Below are 15,865 nucleotides of genomic sequence, written 5' to 3' on the forward strand. Positions count from 1 at the left end.
TTAGAATCCCCTATGAGTCTACTGCTAGCTAAAGGAATAGATATGTGAAGTGCTCCTTATGGAGAATTCTATGCAGTTTTGGAGGCACTGATTAATGTGGATGGGCTGAAAGCTGAGCGTCGAATGAGAAGATAAAATGAAAATTTTAAACTCAATTTATGCAACATGAACACATAAAATAATGCCACATACTTAAGTATGTAAATCAAGTACATCAGAGGGAGTGGTTGTATCGTGAGGATCAATGGTGAACAAGAGTGAGGATTGAGGGAAAACGTAAAAACTGAAATGGAGAAGGACCTTACCTAGACTGATGCTATGAAGTGAGAATGAAAATTGAAGAACTTCAAAATAAGCAATAAAATATTAATACATGAAAAATTATATTGTTATCTTTCATGAAAATATATTACTTCATTTAATGTAAGCCCCCAGTAGCTTCCTTTCCCTAGTTGCCTCTCTCTGGGGTTTGTCACATGATTTCATACCCCAAAATATTGTTTATTCAATTTCCTTTTCATGGAAGTCTATTTCTCCTCCTTTGGGCTTGCTGAACTGTCACTTCTTAGGGATATTTTATTATACTTTCTGATACTGATAGCCCAATGTCACTGATTGGGCATTTTTAAGAAAAAAGTTTATTTTGACTCAAGGTTCTGGAGATCCAAGGTCTGTCAATGACCTTTTGCTGGCAGAGTCCTGATGTGACTCGGGGCATCTCATGGTAAGAGATAGAGAGTGTACATTGGTATGTCTGCTGGTTTCTCTTTTCTTACAAACAAACCATCATGGGGGCTCAACCCCATGACCTTATTTAATTCTAATCATCTCACCTCTGAATACCTTAGTAGGATTAAGTTTCTACCTTCTTATTCTCTCACAATAAGAATTAAACTTCAGCATGAGTTTTGGAGGTGACAAGCCATAGTCAAACCTGGGCAAGTATGATCCGTATTCATCTTTTTTTAAAGATCCTGTTCCCTTATTTGTTATCAAAGCCTCTACTTTGGTTCCTTGTTTACACTAATAGCAACTTCCAGTTATTGTATTTTCCTTTTCACAAACATTTGTCTTCTACTTGCAGATTATGAACTCCATTGGGGAAGATGCTGTGTCTACGTTGCTCATTGCTACATCTGAAGCTCTAGCACATAGTGAGTGTTGACAACATCCTAGGATGACCAAGGGAGTAAATGAATGAATGAATGAACTGTAGGCACAGAAGTTCATTGTTTTCAGAACTTGGGTGTAATTTTGTTTTTAATCAAATTGAAAGAATATATTTAAAATGTGTAAAGACAGATGTGAGAGAATTTTTATAAGATCATCTTCTGGTCACTTACTATATTAAAAAAAGAATTTATTCATAAGACTTAGGAAGTATTCACTTGTTAGATGTAAATGAATGGTTTTACCTTGCAAATATATACAGTTTATATAAATGGAGCACTATTCTAGTTTATTTTTCATTGCTATAACAGTAGATCTGATGCTGGGTAACGTAAAAAGAAAGGAGGCTTACTTGACTCAGAATTCTGGTGGATGAAAAGTCCAAACCGCATGGCACCACCGTCTGGCTGTCACAATATGGCAGAGAAACAAAGGGAATCAGTCACATGCAAAAGGGGTCAGGAACAAGAGAACAGGGGGGACCCAGGATCACTCTCACAGGAACTCATTAGGCCTGGATGTCAAAACCTACTTTAAGAGACCAGCACTAAACCCTTCCTGAAGGCAGTCATGGCCCATTCACTTCCCTTAGCCTCACTTTTAAAGATCCCCCCACCCTTCCATATCATTACCACACTTAAACATAAGTTTAGGAAGGGACTAATCACATCCAAACCATAGCAGGTGCTAGATTTAATTTAATTATTAATAACATCTTCATTGTTCAATATCTGTATTATATTCAAAATACCAGTATTCTTGATATTATAAAATTATAGGCTTCAAGTAGTGAAAAAAAGAGAAATTAATATTTTAAAATAAATTCTGCTTTGCCTTCTGAGATTTAAAGATTCCCATAAAATCAGCAGAGGCTTATAATACTAACCTCCTTTGTTATGTGAGAACTGTGTTCCTTGGAGAAACTGAGTCACAAGAGGACTGTTTAAGGTCACTCCATGAGTTAATAACTTTGCTCGGAATGAAAACCCCGAGTGCTGACTCACTGCATTCTAGGTGGTAAGCACTTGCCCGCAATCCTCAGCTGCCATGCCCAGGCAGTCTGAGGTCAGCAACTGATTTAAAGAAATCACAACTGTCTTCAATCATAGCAGATGGGAGTCTATAGGTAGTGACATGTGTTCTCTGGTAGATGTATTTTTCTTAAAAAAAAAAAAAAAAAAAGGACAATAAGTAAAACAATCAAAGCAGGAAGAAAGAGAAAAGATTTTTAAAATTTTATTTACATTGCACAAGCTGTATAAAAATCCCAAAGCCCAAAAGCCTTAAAATATCTATGCACAACATCATGTTTTACCAGGATCAAAATTCTCAGTTCCCCACTGCTATAAAGGAACATCAGCATTTTCCTACTTTAGTGTTTTCCTGCTCTTATAAATGCTTTTAATTGTAAATTAAAAGTGGTGGTACTTTTATATTCCAAGATCAATTGTATTCACTCATTTAAGCAGTTATTTATTACTCACATTTTGTGTGTGTGTGTGTGTGTGTGTGTGTGTGTGTGTGTGAGGCAACCTGCTACTGTTAAACATATCCTTGCTGTCATGGAGCTTACCTTTCTCATTCTCTGTGACCATTAACAGAGTAAAGCATGCTTGTCCAGGAGGTGAGCATAAAGGAAGAGACCTGATGCATTTTTTCCTCTTTTCCTACTTCTGAAAAGAAATGTGAATATTATTACACCATTGTGATAAAAATTTAATATTTTCCTTTAAAATTATTATATTTGAAAAGCGTATCATGTCTGCTAAAGTTTAAAAAGAAACAAAAGTTACTTAAAAACATGCAAAATTCTTGCTACATACAATGAAATGAGCTCTAGTTTTTGGTACTGAATTATGTGCTGTGTTTCTTGTCAGAAATGACAAGTCAGACTCATTTAGAAGGATGTAGATGTACATCTTTTAAAAGTCAGACTGTGTACAGCAATGAGAGACCTAAATGGAACTGAAACATTTACTTGATTATGTTCACTCGACCATAGTATATTATTCAGCCATACAAGTTGATATTCAGAATCAATTGATAGATGATCATGTACAAATAAGTGACTTTGATCACAGTTTAGAAAACACACATGCCTTCAAGTGGAAACCTGATCATTAAAAAAGTATAGTCCTTCTGAGGTCAAGGACATATAAATCTGTTTCTCATGATAAATTATGATTCAGGATTTGAAAACTGTTTAGAAATGGTGTCATATTTTCTTACAAATTTGGTTATAAGAACATTTTTTGAAAAAGATAAATATCCCCAAATGGAATAAATTTTACTGAAAAGGAGAATGCCCCCACTTAGGAGTTTCATGCAAATAACTTCAGTGACTAATGGACACAGTATAAAAATATGCTTTGTGGAAATCCATATACACGAATAGAAGTGAGGCCCTGACTCAGAGTTCCCAGCTTTTAATCATTATTTTAGTTCACATTCCCATATCCTATTTGTGAAGAAATTACAATGAATTAAAACCAAAGATAGAAGTCCTCAAACTTCAGCAAACAATTCTGTGAGAGACATGATATGGTGGAAACAGATTTATAGTTAGAAAAACTGATAAAATCCAAGCACATATTTTTCTTCTTTAAGTTTCTTTATCTGTTTAGTAAAGGAGGAATAATAATGCTTAGCCTTTGGAGTAGAATGTGATGATAATGATGATTGAGGATGTTGCTGATGGTAATGATAATGATGCTATTGGTTGACATGGTAGATGTGGTTGGGAGGGTTAATATCATTAAACTAACTTGGCTAGGATAAGACATACCCAGATGACTGGGGAAAAGCTTAATTCTGGGTATTTTGTGAGAGTATTTTTAGAAGAGATTAGCATTTGGATCAGTGACTAAATAAGATCACCATGCCCAATGCAAAGGATCCTCTGTCAATCCTTTGAGAGCCTGATTAGAACAAAAAGGTAGAAGAATGGAAAGATTGTCCTTCTCCTAGATCTCAGAGGTCCATCTTACCCTGCTCCTCAACATCAGTGCTACAGATTCTGGAGCCCCTGGAACTGGGACTTACACCATCAGTCCTCAGTTTTTAGGACCTGAAACTCAGACTGGGACTTACTCCATTGATTCCCTCAGTCTTAGATATTCCCAGCTGGGCTGGAACTATATATACCACCAGCTACCCTGGGTTTCCAACTTTCAAAAGACAAGTTCCAGGACTCCTTAGCCTCCATAATCATATGAGCTGAAGCCTCAAAATGAATTTATTTCTTTATATCTCTTTGTAGCCTGTTGGTTCTGTTTCTCTGGGGATCTCTGACTAATTGAGTGGTGATGACATCTGACATTTGTGTTCTTGTCATGTGGCAGACTCAGTGTTAAGTGATCTCCTTCCCTGCATTGCCTAGTACTGTAGTAAGAATATGAGCTTGGATGGATGTCAGAGAGGACTGGGTTCCAGAAATGGCTCTACAGATACTATATACTCTTAGGTAAGTCAGCTTATGTCTGTAAAAATCAGTTCATCTGTAAAATAGGCCTAATAGTCATAGTGCATTCCTAAATACTTTCTGAAGGGCAAGTAAATATAAATGTATGTACTACCCCTCCACAATGTCTGGCATATGTTAAGTCCCTTCTTTCCTCCTTGATATGACACTGGAACTCATCACCAATTCTGATTCAATGAAGGGGAATTATTAAATCGAACACTGACTTGGATTTCTTGATGCACTGAAAGAATCAATCACTCCTCAAACAAACAAAAAACAAAACAAAACAGAATCAACCCAACCAACACCTTGATCTTGAACTCTAAGCTTCTAAAACAGCGAAAAATACATTCTGTCTAACCCATGGCCTTTCTCTAAGTTCAAGGGGCCAGTTTGCCCGGGCAGTTCTTGTGGCTGACAGCTGTGTCACCAGAGCAATTGCAGGCATTCACCATATAAACTTCACATGACAACTCAGAGGCCTGCTTTTCTTTGGCTAAAAGATTGTATTATTCAAGAGAACATTTGTGTGTTTCATTTTTTACATATGCTGGTGGCTCAGAAAATGCACAATGAGTAAACCCAAGCCCAAAATGTGTTGGCAAGAAAAACAGATAAATATCGCTGGTGAAGGAATGAACAGGAATGCAAGAAATGTGAGAGGTACACATCCTTCCACATAGCACAGGGTGTCTCCCCTATTCAACTCCTGATAGGGGCTTGTATTAATGCTTCTTTGATTGAAAAAGTTTATACTTCGCTAGCTCCTAAAAAAGAAATATATACAGCTTCCACTGTTATTTAAGAAAGTAGTCAGATCACCATATATTTGGAAAAGAAGTTCAACATTTGTATGCAAGCCCCAAGGCATTTGAGCTTTCGCAAGACCCAATACAAAACTAAGCAGGCTACTTTAAAAGAATAACCAGTAATGGAACAAATATGTGGGTAGAGGGGGCAACAGAAGAGCTTCAATTGTGGAAGTCAGGGTTGTTTTACAATGTGAAAAAGTGGCCACTGAAATAGTCCGTAGAAAAGCAGCAGGAAGTTTGAATAATAAGACTTCCCAAAATAAGTTATCAAAGAAGAAGTTGAAGATATTATAGAAATTCTCAATTGTTATTCTAATTTTGCCTGACATTTAGCAGACCTATTAATAACTACCCAGACTCTTACAGATATAATTCAGAGAAGAAAATGATCACTTCACCCCGCCCCCATCTACTCTTACTAACAATTCCTCTTTGTGCCCCTTTGCCTGTGCCGCTTTCTCTTCCAGGAAATGATAAAATGCCCACCTTATCTTTGCTGTCTGAAAAATTTCTCATTTCTTCAAGAGCCAGATCACTGTTACTTTCTCTGTGGTGAATTTCCTCACCTTCACAGATTTGCCCTTCCCTCAACTCTGCCTTCCATCCTTTTGTGTTAGCATAGCTCTGCATGAATCTCCACCAAAACCCAGTGTATAGTAGGTCACAGTTCCATGTGCTAACTTCTCTTGCTCCCTCAGCACAGTGGGAGACACCTGAAGGTGAAGACTATATTTTTAAATCAATGCCTCACTCTGTGCTTGCCACAAGATAGATACTCAAGGAAGATGTGAACAAAAAAAGGTCAACTTCAGATACATATAAAAATATTTCAAATACAATCCATATACATATCTGTTGCATACATCTCGATACATTCTCACTGGGAAAAAAATTCAAACTATGCAGAACTTTAGTGAGCAAAATGGGTGCCATCACTGATCCACCTTTCTCCATCCCCAGCCACTGCAAACACTTTAATTTCCTTCTTTCCCACCATCTTTCAGTTACCTGCAAATTTGTATCTGTATATTTTCTTTTTTACCTAACTAGCATTTTCTAAACCTACTGAAGCTACAATATTCCCTTTTTTTCACTTAATAGTATGTATATGGATATTTTCATGTCAGAAGCTAGTGTTTAATGGTACTAATTATATAGTATTCTGTAATTTGGATTTACTATGTTAAATAACCAATCATCCATTAAGGACTTATTGATTTTGCTAGCATAATTAATAAAGCGTTGATCATCTTTTTGTCTACTTGTGCTAAAGCACATGTGCTAGAATATTTTTAAAATAGACCACCAGTAATGGAATTCCAATAAAGGAGAAATTTAGAAAGGAAACTATGGGTATATTGAAACTATGGGTAGATACGAACGTTTTTTCTTCTTAAGAGGTTACACCAATTTCGACTATATTTGACAGTGAGAAAATGTACTTTTCAGTGAATTCCAAGTAATTGTTCTTATCATCAATCTCTGAATATGTGTTATTCTAATAGAAAATATTATGCACTTTATTTTCCTAATGATTTGTGAGAATGAATATAACTTCCAGTGTCTCTTGGCTGTTATTGTAGTTTGGATCTGTAATGTCCCCCACAGGCTCATGTGTTGAAGAACTGATCTCCAGTGCATTAATGTTCAGAGATGAGACTTAGTGACTTTGTGGAAGTGATTACATCATGAAAGCTTGGATCTTATCATCAGAGTAATTCACTCATATGCACATAATTAAATGGGCTTTTGGGAGGTGATGAAAACTGTAGGAGGTGGAACCTGCTTGCAGGAAATAGTTTACTAAGGCATACCCTGGAAAGGTATCCCTGCTCCCTTCCTCTCTCCATCTCTGCCTCCTGTTCTCCACAAAGTGAGCAGCTTTGCTTTGCTATGCTCTTCGGCCATGATGTTCTGCCTCACCTATGGCCCCAGAACAATGGAACCAGCAGACCATGAATGGAAGTCCTTAAAATCATGAAATAAAATAGTTTTTCCTTTAAGTTGATTTTCTCAGGTTATGGTCATTGTGATGGACAACTGAGTAACACAGGCACTAATATTTTTTTTTAGAATTTTTAAATATTATTTTTGCCCATTTTTCTGAAACTTGAGTTGCTGTTAATTTATTTCCTTAAAGAACTTATTATACAGTTTGATATTATTATCACTATTCTGTTGAATAAGTCATGCACTTTCTCCCAATTTTAACTTGAATTTTAACATTGTTTTATCTCATAGAAGTTTTGTGTGTGTGTGTGTGTGTGTGTGTGTGTGTGTGTGTGTGTGTGTTTGCTGTTTGTAGGGGCAGGTACTGGGGATTAAACCCAGGATCTTGCACATTCTAAGTGAGCACTCTACCACTGAGCTGCATTCTAGGCCTAAAAGTTTTTTTAAAACATATTCTTTTAGCATAGGGTCACATTTGTTAACCTATTCCTTATATTTTCTAGGCTTTTTAAAACCTAGTTTAGGAAGGTTTTTAATATCTTGTTATAAAAAAATTCTCCTATATTTTGTTTGTTTATATTATATGTCTTGATTTTTATGTTCAGTTTTTTTTTGTTGTTTGGAGTATTTTGTCTACCATATAATATGAAACATCTTACTTAGATTTCTAAATGACTAAACCACTGTCACAAACTATTCATTGGATAGCCCTCATCTTTGTGTAGACTTGATTTGAAGCACTGACATCTATTAAACATTAAGTACTTGCATTTATAGGCTAGTTTCTGTGCCACCTTCATTCCACTCATCTCTTTCTTTTTATTTGCTTCAAACATAACAAAGTCTTAATTACTTTAATTTCATAGAGTCTTTCTGAATCTTATAAGGAAAGTCCTCTTTCATTCTTTTTTTTGGGGGGGAGGAGGTAGTGGGGATTGAACTCAGGGGCACTCAGCCACTGAGCCACATCTCCAGCCCTATTTTGTATTTCATTTAGAGACAGGGTCTCACTGAGTTGCTTAGTGCCTCGCCATTGCTGAGGCTAGCTTTGAACTCACTATCCTCCTGCCTGAGTCTCCTGAGCTGCTGCGACGACAGGCATTTGCCACAGTTCTTGGCCTTTTTCATTCTTTTAAAAAATGCTTTTGCTATTAAAGTTTTCTCCCTACCTGTAAGTTGAAGTAATTTATCAAGTTTTATTAAAAAACTTGAAGTAGAATTTTCATTGGCATTCCATGATCTATAAATTAATTTCAGGAGAACTGATTTACTTATGAAATTGAGTTTTCCCATCTAGGAAAATCTTAATGTGATTTTGTGCAGATCATTCAATTTCCCTGTACTTTAATTTCCTCATATATAAAATAGGGATTCTAAAAGTACTGTTATCAAAGAGGTACTATGAGGATGAGGTGAGATAATATAAGGAAAGACTGTAAGAGTCTACCTGATATTTACAGAATGTTGGTAAATTATGCTTGTTGTTATTATAATTATTATTATACTGTTTTCATTAAAATTGTATAATTTTATTCATATTGTTCTTAAATATTACTTATTAGATTCAATTTTAGGTATTTATACTTTCTTATATTTCTGTTATATAAAATATTGATTTTTTTCATTGATATCATTACTGGGCGTGTTTACTGTAACTCATAATTTTTAATATTTGCCAGATGAATTTCTTAGATTTTTCAAGATGAATAATCATACTGCCTATAAAAAATGACTTTCTAAGATTTATACTTCAGATTTTACTTTCTCGTTGAGTTGGCAACCATCACAGACTCAAATGTCTATCAAGGCAAATTAACATCAACCAGTAAAGCAGGAGCTGAGTCAAAGGGGGGAAGGAAAGTAGTGGGAACTGTAGTAAACTGAGGAATGCATTCCCTGTCTAAAAGCATAAAAATATTGTGAGGAGGCCAAGCAGAATAGATCCACAGGCTATGCTTGGTCCAAGGAATGCCATTTTTTGGCTCCTGATTTGCATAGTTATCACACTAGATTAGCAGTTCTCATTATGTGGTCTGGTGACTCCTGGAGTTCTCAACACCCTTTCAAGGTCAAAACTATTCTCCTAATAATACTAAGACATTTTTTTGCCTTTTTCTCTGTTGATATTTACACACACAGACATACTCTTTAGTATAAATCAAAGCAGTGGCTCCCAATGTAATGGCTCCCAGTGATCATTATTGTAGTTTTCATTGCCATATGCTCACAGTAGAGTCAGGGGAAGCCAGTTTAAGAATATTATTGATGCAACAATAAAAACATTTTGATTTTAAAATGTCTTAACCCTCAAGTACATCCTTTTAATATCCTTTATGAAGGAATAGGAGTAGGCATAAAGCACCTCCGGTGCTTGCTGAGTAACAATGGCTATCTGGAGGAGAAGCAGTAGTGTGTGGCTCACCAGCTGAACTATCTCCTTTCTTCATGAATCCCCATGTTTATTTGGAGCTAAGACAGAAGACAAATTATGGATGGTGTTGGCACTTAGGTGTTTAGGATAATTTTTCTCAAAAATAAAGCAAGTCAGACTTTAATGGAAGGAAAGCAACTGACAGTATTTGCTGCCATGTTCATACTTAGGCTCTTAAATAAAAATAGAAATTTGAAAAATCCTCTATCTAAGAGCTTCCCCATAAAAAAGATGTTTCTGCTGCGATCAGTGGTGAGGTTAATGAATTTTATTTTTTGATATTATATAACCAGATGCATCATCATTTATAAGATCTGTGTTACTAAATGACTCAATATAAATGACTCAATATTTTTCCATGATTAACGGACAGTGTTGCAAAACCATGCACAGGTAAAGGGTCCATTCAAAGTGTAAGAAAGACCAACAGATTGTAACGTTCCAGAGTGTGAAAAGTTTATTGACAGGGTTTCAGATTCCACCATTGCAACAAATTCTTAAGAGTGACAGCTTGTTGAATTTGGACATAATATGAAGAATAATTATAGTGATTCAAAAAGGCAACTTTTATTTTTTTCCAACTACATTAACTGTGTGAAGCTGTATTTTCTTCATTTAGCCTAAATAACATAAAATAGAATGCAGAAATCAACATGAGATTCCATTATCTTATATTAAGCTAGATATTATAAACTGTTTCATAATAAAAGAAGGTAAATGATATTTTCTCACTAATTTTTTTCTCTGGAAAATGTTTTTCATAAAATTTTTATTTATATTACTATAAATAGTATATTACTTCTAAGATTACCCGTATGATGAATTTATTGCCATTTTAATGTATTAATCAGCAGGTATTTTTAAATTCTTTTAATTTCCAAAGCAACAACTATTAACCAAAATAAACTATTTACATAAAAACTCTTGAGTATCCTTAATAATTTTTTTTAAAAGAGGATATTTATTTTTTAGTTTCAGGTGGACACAATATTTTTTATTTTTATGAGTTGCTGAGGATCGAACCCAGTGCCTCATGCATGCTAGGTGAGCACTCTACCACTGAGCCACATCCCCAGCCCAATAATTTTTGAATATAAAAGAGTTTTGAGACTAAAACTTGTGAGAACTATTACACTAGACTCAGTTTACAGACATATACATAGCAAAAGCAATTATTTTAAAATATATAATATCATTTTTTTGTTCCTAAGGATGCTGTTGTCCTTGGTTGAAAAAATTTGTATCCCATGAAAATTATAAAGGAAAAATTTAAAATTGAAGGAGATAATTAGTATAAAATTTTATTGTAGACTTTCGTTTATTGAACTACTGTTAAGGACAATGTTGAACTTTAACAGAGCCCAATGCTTTCAGAAAATAGCAATGATTAATCTTCTTTAAGTTTTCATTTTCTTTGTTCTTTAAATTTTTTAATTGACAGATGACAATTGTGTGTTTTTATGGGATACAATGTGATACTTTCATCTATATACACATTATAGAAAGATATAATCAAGATAATTAACATACCCACCACTTTATTAATTTATCATTTTTGTGTGCAATGATAATATTCAAAATCTATTTTGAAATATGTATTATTATTAACCGTGGTCACTACATTGTGTAATAAATCATTATAAATTATTCTTGACTGAAATTTTGTTCTGTTAACCTAAGTATCATATCGAGAAATATTCCTCCAAGATTAATATACAGCATTATAATGAGTATAAATATGCCATGGTAAATTGTGATTATATTCAAGGAGGTTGGGACCAAAGAAAATTTTTTTTTTTGTGGTGCTGGGAATTGAACCCTGGACCTTGTGTATGCAAGGCAAGCATTCTACCAACTGAGCTACATCCCCAGCCCCCAAAAGATTTTTTTATTAACAAAAGGAGAAATTCATGTGAACTGCTTGAATATAGTTTATTGGTCTTGGAAACCTGAGGCAGGTGTTGGCATTAGTCCTTGGTAGAGGGAGGTGCCACCGCTAGGCAAGTGATCTGTCAAGAACATCTTATCTGCATTGCTGCATTCTTAAAGAATGTTAAAGATAAACTTTGTTACATAAATATGTACATACCTCTGAGGCATGAAAAGCATGGGGTGTATGCAGAATGAGAACAAATTTCTTATAGGGTTTACAGAAAGTCTGAGAAACAGTGGTTACTCATCTCAGTACTGAAATAAAATCATAGTACATGTAAATTTATAAAATTTTCTGAGCACAATCAAATATAGACAGTAAAATTTGAGATTGAAAGTTTTCTGTATAGTTTGAAAAAGTCAGAAAAACTATCAATAGTTTGCAAATTTTAAGGTTTAGTAAATTATTAGAATTGTTAATAGAATGAGTATCTTACTATTGGAGGGCATATCTCTTTCATGCTTTTTTTTTAACTGTGTCTGAAGGAAACGTGTAAACATTTTAGATTCTGCAATGCTATGTAAAAATGTGATATGGAAAATTCTATACAGAGCAAAATCTCATAGTGACATACTCTATACTATTATTCTGCAGCAACTTTTTTTGAATAGAGTACTATTTATGATGTGACAGTCCCTTTCATGAGAGAGAAAATTAAAAAAAAAAAAAGTACTGGACTTAGTAAAACACATTTAGTCAATGTGTTAGTCAGCTTCCCCTCACTATAACGAATATCTGAAATAAATCAGCTCAAAAGTAGGAAAGGTTTTTTTGCTCACAGTTTTGGATGTTTCAGTTCATGATTGGTTGATCTTGTTGCTTTGGGCCTGTAGTAAGATAGCACATGATGGCAGCAGCATGTGGCAAAAACATTCGCCTCATGGCCAAGATGGAAAGACAGAGAGGAAAAAGAGGTATTGGGGTCCTACCATGTCCTTTAAGGGCAACTCTCAGTTATTGGAAGACATTATATGAGGCCCCATCTCCTAAAGTTTCCACCACACTCAACAGTACTAAGCTAGGGAGCAAGCACCTTTATACATGAGATTTGGAAGATACTTTACAGCCAAACTATAGTACCTCATGTGATAACCCTCTGCCACGCAGCTCCAGACAATCTGAGAGAAGCTTTTCAGGACTCTGTGAATCAGTTCTGAGCATTTCAGAATATATAAGATGGAAGGCAATGACTATGAAGCCTTCTTCATGTCTTCATCAATGTTATCCTTTCTTATAAAAGTTAGCTTTTATATAAGGCATCAGGTTAGTTCCAGACAGAAAAGAACCAATCATCTACTCCATACATAGGCAAAATTCTGTCATGAGAAGAGCACTTGCCACGAGTCCCAGGACTTGAAGTCTCAGCTTCCTTATTAATTAACTGTAGTGCTCTGGAAGAGAGTCCCATCCCCCTGGTTTCTTCCGATGCATCATCTAGGTAACAGAAAGATTGAATCAGAGCAACCAGGAGATTTCTTGTGGTGGAATGACAACTACTATGTTCCAGCTGTCATTATTAAAGGAACATTTTTTACTAGTATGAATATCTCTGTTTATAAAAGACAAAAAAAAATGCTGTTAATAGTAGAAAGCAAGCTCAAACTTCTGAAAGCAAAACAAATTGTGATATTTGCCAGATGAAATATATACCCCACACAGAAATACAGAAAATACATTTAAAAGAACATTAACAACAAAACATAGCTAATTCAATTTCTCTCCCATTTTCTCTCTCCAGTAATCCTTCTTTAGTTTTTACCAGGAATGTACGGCATGACCAAAGTTAACAAAAGCTGTTCTCTGCGCATGGTTAACTCCTAGCCAATGATCAAGGGTGAAAGGCAATGACCATGTATTAAAGGGTTAGAGCTGCATGTCAGGGGATGGTCCACTCCCACTGAGAACAAGGCAAAGCCCTGGGACCCTGTGACCCTGGGTCTGTTTCTTTGTAAAGTTCAAAAACAGACTCAGTGAAGTGCTTAATAACAAACTTATCCACAGGCGCCTGAGAATGGATTTACTCTACAGGAAATTAAATCATGGCTATTGAGGGCTTGAGTTCAGCTTCTTCTTCTTTTTTTTTTTTTTAAATCCAGTTTCTTACAACATGACTCAAGGCCCATTTTCATTACACCACTTGCTTCTTCATTTGCACTTATGGAACACTGATCTTAAACCACCAAAATATTAGGTTAAAAAAAAAAAGATGTGTGTCATGAACAAAGTTTTGTTTTTTCTTTGACAAAGTTTTTTGCTCTGAACAACAAAAATAAAACTTAAAGAGCAATGCCAAGACAACAGCACAAGCAAACTTGATTTCTGGTATTGGAAACAGAGAAGAACTAAAATAAAACAGCACGTTTCAAGGTGCTGTATGGCCACAAGTCTCCCTTAAATTAATGTCACACAGACGCAGATGCAGCCCATTTGTTATAGCAGAAATAAGAAGTTGTCCAGCTTGTTCTTTTTAATCTTGGAATTGGAAAGGTAAAGCCAATAAAAATGATAGAGCATAAAATTCTGTGCTGAATAGATTTTACATCCTAATTTACAAGTTTGCTTGGAAACATTTATTCTTCAAAGAGGAGACATTTGGCTGTAATTTTCCAACTCTATTGAGCAAGAACTGATAAAAAGGAGGAAGAGAAAGAGGAGGAGAGGAATTATAAAAAGATCTTCTTGTATCAATAATTTCAAGCAGAATTTAAACAATTTTTTAGGAAGTAAATAGCAAATAATAAAAAAATCCAATAGTTTTTTTTTTCCCCTTGATTTTGAATGAGAAATGCCCTCACCCACAATATGTTCCACAGTTAAAGACCTTTCCTTATTTTCCATTTTATTGGTCTGATTTATTAATTTCAACTACTCTAAACCTTCCTTTCCCAATCTCTTTCCCTGGCCTTCCTCCTCCTCCAGCCTTAGTTTTCTCCTGTAGGCATTCGAAATTAGGACACTGCCTCCAAAGTCCCCAAGGAAACTGTACATGGAAGCCCTGGTGTGGGCGAGTGTGAGTGGGCAGTGTGCAAGGAGAAGTTGGGAAAGCAGCCATGCTTAGACCAAGGTGAAAAGAATTAGACAAACAGCTTCAGAGAAAACAGCGACAGGTGGCTTGGCTTCTAGGTAGTTCTCCTATTCCTGTTCCAGTCTTTAAATATGTGGCCGCACCCTCCATCAGTTGTAAAAGATTCCTTAATTCTCTAGGATAGCCCTTCTCTTCCTGATCTTTCATTTTTAGCTGACTTCATCCAAAGGAACCTTGACAGGTAGCTCCCTGTGCACATCATGCATGTTAATGAGGGGTAGGGGCTCTGCTTCTCAACTTTACAAGATTGGATTCTCAGTTCTTACCAGCTGTGATTCTCCAAAAGTTACTGAATTTCTTATTCATTCCTGCAATTGGAAATGGGCAATAACAATGCTTATTGAATATAATGAGAATAAATTGACATATGGAATACTGGAAAATGATAGCATTTCTCTGCATAAACAGGCATAGAATAGAATTTAATTAAAACTTGCTATAGACATAGATACCAAGGCTCAGGAGAGTTTGGAATATGGGCAACAGAATCTGAACCCCGATTAGCCTGACTTTAGCCCTCATATTTTCTTTGTTCCATGCTAATTGTGCTAATTACCCAAGACACTCGAGGTATGTTTAAGTCAGGGAAAGAAGAATAGAAGAGAACCTTGAAACATGTGGAAAGTGGAAGGCATCCTTTTGAAAATGAAATAGGAGAGTCTCTCTATGGACAACTTTTTCTGAATTTCCTGAGAAAGTGTGGGATGTGTGGGCACTTTTGACTGGAGATGTTCTATGTGAACATTTATGTAAACGTTCTATGTAACCTACATGAGCTACTTTTTTGAATTGCAGTGTATATTTAAATGACATAGCTCATTATTTCTGGAGTCAGAAGAAATTTGTCCACTGTTCTCTCCCTGACCCTCCTAGTTTATTACAGGAGAGGTTATGAGGCAGAGAACATACCCTGCTCCTTCCTGGCCCTGCACTGTGAGGTAAGCCCTTATTTCTGTCCCCTGTCCCATATGATGCCAGGGGCTTGGGAATAGCACGCCCAGATCCCCATTTCAACTTTACA

The 15,865-nt window shown here is 35.5% G+C and overlaps 1 long non-coding RNA gene across 4 annotated transcripts in view; it reads left to right on the forward strand.

Moving 5' to 3' along the window:
* The first annotated feature begins 892 nt into the window (after positions 1 to 892).
* The window catches only part of LOC308650007, a 65,989-nt gene continuing 51,016 nt past the window's right edge, over positions 893 to 15,865 (forward strand). For 2 of the 4 annotated variants that reach the window (XR_014022211.1, XR_014022212.1), the window contains exons 1-2: positions 893 to 1,154; positions 4,512 to 4,633. This is a non-coding gene — a long non-coding RNA (uncharacterized lncRNA). Of the gene's footprint in view, positions 1,155 to 4,511; positions 4,634 to 4,699; positions 4,735 to 15,865 lie in introns of those variants that run through there. The other 2 variants (XR_014022213.1, XR_014022214.1) reach the window with 2 other exon arrangements.

The sequence above is a fragment of the Spermophilus citellus genome (genome assembly GCF_964194105.1).
Source record: "Spermophilus citellus genome assembly, chromosome: 5".
Lineage (NCBI taxonomy): Eukaryota > Metazoa > Chordata > Mammalia > Rodentia > Sciuridae > Spermophilus > Spermophilus citellus.